This window comes from Puma concolor, chromosome D4 (genome assembly GCF_028749965.1).
Source record: "Puma concolor isolate L17-30 chromosome D4, mPumCon1.1.hap2, whole genome shotgun sequence".
Classification (NCBI taxonomy): Eukaryota; Metazoa; Chordata; class Mammalia; order Carnivora; family Felidae; genus Puma; species Puma concolor.
Window position 1 is genome coordinate 31,414,335 of NC_141679.1, and position 6,104 is coordinate 31,420,438.

Below are 6,104 nucleotides of genomic sequence, written 5' to 3' on the forward strand. Positions count from 1 at the left end.
TCAACTGCATTTATTTCTCAAAATTCAGTGAACTGGACAATAAAAATTGCTGTTAAATATACTTCTACAAATGCGATTAATATTAAAAAAGAATAAATAGATACATTCTTGAGGAAGTCACATGGTAAGGTGTGCTTGCCACTGGGACAGTGGCTGTAGTTCTCCAGCATCACATTTCTATACTGGTCCTCTGAGCAGGGTCCAGCTGCTTCTAGTCCTCCTGGGTAAACTCTGTAGTCATGTCCTTGTAGGACACTGCTGCCTGTAATAGTTGTTACAACTGTTGACTGTTGTTAAAGATGATTATTATGGCCCTTTGTCTTATATTTTGAGGTACTCATACATTGTACAAACATTTTTCTCCTTCCTTAATTAATTTGTATTTATTTATATTATATACGTATAATTCCAGTTAATAAAATACTGATTTTGGTACATAGAATAATAGTGCCCTAAAGATGTTTGTGGCCTACTTGTGAATATATACCTTCCATGGCAAATGGGACTTTACAGATTTGATTAAGGTTAAGTACTTTGAGGGGGTTCCTGGGTGGTTCAGTTGGTTAAGTGTCTGACTGGCTCAGATCATTATCTCACAGTTTGTGAGTTCGAGCCCTGCATTGAGCCTGCTTTGGATTCTCTGTCTCCCTCTCTCTCCCACTCCTTCACTCACTCACTCTGCCTCTCTCTCAAAAATAAATAAATAAACATTTTTAAAAATGTTTAAGTACTTTGAAATGAGGATATTATCCTAAATTATCTGGGTACGCACATCCTAATCACATGCATCCTTAAAAACAGAACATTTCCTAGCTTTGGTCAGAGCTGGGTCTGACAACAAAAGATGGCTCAGGGAATGTGACACTGCTTGCTCGGAAGATGGAGGAAGGTGCACATCGTGCAAGGAATAGGAGGTGGCCTCTGGAAACAATGAAAATGCAAAGGAACAGATTCTCCTCTACAGACTCCAGAAAGAAATGCAGATCTGCTGGCACTTTGATTTTAGCCGGGAGAGGCTTGTATGAGACTTCTGACCCTCAGACCTCTAAGATAATGACTTTATGTTGTTTTAAGCCACTAAATTTGTGGTTCTGTTAAGGCAGCAACAGAAAACTAATACACTAATGAAGCTTAGTGCTTTATTTTTTTGTAAGATAAAATTATAAATAAGTTTCCTGTTTTCCTCTAGAGGACATTTACCCCATTCAGATTCTCTGCCAGGGTAATGGGGAACCAACAGAGAGATACATGTAAACCCCGGGAGTATTATGTATGACCAGATTTGTCTTTCAGAAACAATGCTCTAGAACAGGAGTGAAGAATATCTTAAAACAGAAAAAAATCAACTTAAAGGATGACCAGCTATCGTAAGGCAAAGTAATGGGGATGAAGCAAAGGAAACCAAATCTATAAGAGAGAAAAACAAAACCCAGTCATTAATTTCTTGGGTGTCTACAGAGAAAAGATGCATGAGCAGTTGGGTGGGTGCTAATAATGCCATAAACTGAGATTGCAAGAACAGGAGAATGGCATTGGGCAGAGGGTCATAGTGAGGCAATCATGCTCATACTGTACTCAAAATATCTATGAACAAAGTGGTGGAATTATCCACTTCACTTTATATAATTCTGGAGCTTACAAGGGATGTCTAAGATGAAGACAAAAATTTAGGAGACATTAGCCATTAAAAAGTAGTAACTGATTCCACTCTGTAAGTTTACCAGCCCGAAGGAACTAGTATTGATTAATGCAGCAGTGAGTGCAGGGGGCTGAGTGCACCTAGGAACAGCCCTCAACTAAGAACAAAAACCAGGGGACAAAATGCTCCACCTCCTTTCCCAGGAGGAACCCTCTGAGAGGCATCCCCTGTGCTTCCTTGGAGTGTTCCCACAGAAAGTGAGCCCATGACCCACTGTGATCACTGTGACCACTCTTAGACTAGCTTTCCCTCTTTCCTGTCTTAATCTTTGTATCCTCACACCTCTTTCCTGGGAGTTTGTTCTACAACGTACCACCTGCACTTGAGCCATGCTCTTAGGGTCTGGGGGAATCCTTCACAATGGCTGGTTTGACGTTTTGCTCCAGCAGGAGCCAGATTCCTTGCAATGGCCTTTGAGGCCCCACATAACCCACCCTCTTCATCTGTTACTCTCCTGTTACTCATTCACCTCCAGTCACACTGGACTGCCTGCTGTCATGGAACCCCTCCAGCATTACTGTCTCAGGACATTTGCACTAATTACTTTCTCAGGATAAAACATTCTCTAGATACCTCAGTGGCTTACTACTTCATTTTCCTTAAAGTTTCTCTCAAATACCTTGTCATGGAAGCCTATTTATTTTATTTAAAATTATAATCTGTCCTTCTAACCCCCATCCATGCAACTTCTGCTGCTTAATTTTTTCCCACAGCAATTCTTCAACTTCTGACATACTATGTGTGGGGAATAAGTTTAGGAATTCCCTGAGCTTGCACCAATGGGTTAACAAGACTTAGGATGAAAGCACCCAAGATTAAGTAAACAGGGCGGAAGTACCCCAACATAGTATAAAAGCAGAAAGCTGCTTTCACAGGACAGAAGGTCCAGAATAGGTAAACAGGTAAACAGGGCTATAGATGGCCAGCAGGGTAAAATTACCCTGAGTAGAGCTAATGAGTAAAATTAAAGTGCCTTGTTGACCCTGAGGTAGCATGCTGTATCTGTCTTATCCTCTAGGCTAGCTAAGATAACCATCTGCCTGGTGCCTGTTCTTTTCTTTTCTTTTCTTTTCTTTTCTTTTCTTTTCTTTTCTTTTCTTTTCTTCTTTTCTTTTCTTTTCTTTTCTTTTCTTTCTTTTCTTTTCTTTCTTTTCTTTTCTTTTAAGAAATTTTTAATGTTTATTATTTATTTTTGAGACAGAGAAACAGAGTGTGAGTGGGGGAGGGGCAGAGAGACAGGAATACACAGAATCCGAAGCAGGCTCCAGGCTCTGTGCCTGAGATCATGACTGGAGCTGAAGTCAGATGCCTAACCGACTGAGCCACCCAGGTGCCCCGATTTTGTTTTCTATTGACCCAAACCTCTTAACACCGCATATCTTCAAAACCCACCTTTTGTCTCACACACATGAGTTAATGTTCACTGTTTCTTGTCTCTTTCTGCACGTTCATCATGTTTGTAAGCCTTCTGATCCTAATAAAAATGGAGGAAGGACCCTTACTCAGGGCTTTTGTCTCATCCCAGACATTAGCCTCTCTCACTCTTAATTCTTTGTCTGCTCTCTTGCTAGACAAGAGAGAACTCCAGACTAAAAGTCTGTGACAACTATGATGTACTTTTAAAAGTTTATTATCTGTTTTTTTAGTCACTGGAATGTATGTTACATGAGGAAAAATTTTTGTCTATTGTGTTCACTACTGTCTTACCAGTGACTAGAACAGTGCCTGGTGCATAGTAAATGTTCAATTAAATGAATGATGAATGAACAAATACTTTGCATGTAAAATGTTACAATCTCTATGGAAGACAATAGTGCGATATTTATCAAAATTAAAAATGCATTTACCTCTGACCAGGTAACCCCACTTCTAGCATTTAACCTATAATTCCCTTTCCCCTAGCCTTGGACACACATATATGGAATTATATATATATATATATATATATATATATATATGTATATATATATATATATATGGCTATATATATATATATGGCTATATATATATATATATATATATATATATATAGCTTCAGAAAGAAAAAAAATTTCACTAAGTGCTGATAGGAATAGCGTCTAGAATATATTATGTTAAAAAAAGCAAGGAATGGAACAGGATATATAGAATACAAATTGTTGGCTAAAAATTAGGATAAGCATAACCATCTTTGCTTGCCTTTTCATAATTAAAAATTGAAAGGTTATACAAAAAACTTAGAACAAAAGTGGTTTCTTACAGCAGGCAGAGGACACTGGGATAGATGAAGACAGGGATGGCCATGGGATTTTTTAATGTATACTTTTGCAGTAGGGGATCCACCCTGTCCAAAGAAAGGTTTGGCTCTTGTCCAGCTCCTGGGACATACTCTCTAAGCCCTGGGGATATCCTGCCTGATAAGAGTCTCTTTGCCTAAAGGACTGTGTTATATGCCATAGTCTATGCTAACAATGTAATTTATGATGCAGGCCTTGGGTCATGCAGTATCAGTTTGACCTCTGAAGACAAAGGTCAGCCATGCCTCTGTGACTAATTATCAATCAAATCTCTGGACATCAAGGTTTGAGTGGGCTTCTTGGCTAGCAATATTTCATGTGTGTTGCCACACATTGTTGCTGGAAGTATACAGTGTCCACATGACTCCACTAGGAAAAGACAACTGAAAGTTCAGATCTGGATTCTGCACTATGTATGTCTTTTTTTTGTTGATTTTATTCTGTATCTTTTTTTGTGTAATAAACCATACCCTTCAGTATAATGACTTTTCTGAGTTCGTAAGTCCTAGCAAATGATTGAACTTGTAGGTGGTCTTGTGGACCTTTCAAACTGCAATGCCTTTTTAGATTTTATAACCTTATGAATAGGCTATTTATGCAAAATAGAACAAAAATGCTGACAGCTGGGGGTGGAGTTGCAAAGCACTAAAATGGTGAGTGTGAGTCCTCTCTACTTTCAGCAGTTAGACAATGCTGCTGGCAGAAAATTCCAAGACCACACACAAATGTGGAAATTCTGGATTTTTGATTAGGCCAACTAGAACATATTTTGTTCTTTTTTAATTAACAGTCTCTGCATTAAAATGAAATTTCAAAAATAACGCAAACAGGAAACGCAAACACAGAAAATAACTTTAAAATCATGAGAATACTATAAACTGGGTTAAGAAAACACATTAAAACATAAAACTATAATTTTTATGAAACTAATGACAAATATTAAAATGTAGAAATGAAAGATAAACCCATGATCACTTAATAAAGTAGTTCAATAATCAAAATCTTCACTTTTGTGTGATAGATATTGTAGCCCCCACAAGACCCTCATTGTAAGTGAGTTTCAGAAAAGTCTACAAAAAGTCTCATATAAATTATTAGAAAAAACAAAGTAGAGAAAGAGCAGGGAAATGTATCCCAGGTCCTTTTATGAGCCTAAAAGCATGATACTATAATTGGGCAGACATATTAGAAAATTATAGGATGAACTAACTTGTGATATAGAAATAAAAATTCCAAAAATAGTATTAGGGAAAAGATCTCCACAGTGTCTCTCTCTCTCTCTATATGTGTGTATATATATATATATATATATATATATATATATACACATATACATATACATACACATATACATATCTACCACACTTGATTGCTAGTAGGGTCTATGCAGTGATTCAGAATAAGTTTATATTAGAAAATCTATCATATGTTCACAATATTTATAAAGAAAATACATTATACCTTTCCTTCATTTTTTAAAACACAATGTACTTTTAATGAGTTAAGCATATAGCTATTTCCATTAGCTTCTATACACACGTTTGCAAACAATGTCTTAATGAAGAGGTCAGTTGAAATGAAGAGGTCAGATGCATTATATGTAGTGTAGTTTCAAAGAGGTAAGCATGTGGCTATTCCCATATACTTCTATACTTAACTTTAAAAACACTTATATTTTAATGAAACAAGATGTTTGTTACTTGAAAGATGGTTTATACACAGTGTAGTGTCCATGACTAAAGCATACAGTGTGTCCCATACGCTTCTACACATGCTTTTACAAACCCTTGTACCTTAATGACAGGAGATACTACTTGAAAGAAGGTTTACACATGATATACTTTCAATGAATTAAGCATATAGCTATTTCCATTTGCATCTACACACACATTTATAAACATTTATATCGTAATAGAATTACTTGAAAGAAGGTTTCTACACAGTGTAAATTCAATGAGTTAAGCACAGGGCCATTCCCATATGCTTCTACACATTCCTTACAAACAGTTCTTTCTTAATAAAAAAAAGATGTTACTTGGCAAATGGTCTATACATAGTGTAGTGCCAGAGTGTTAAGCAGAGGGCTGTTCTCATGTGCTTCTATAAATACCTTTATAGATACATATCTT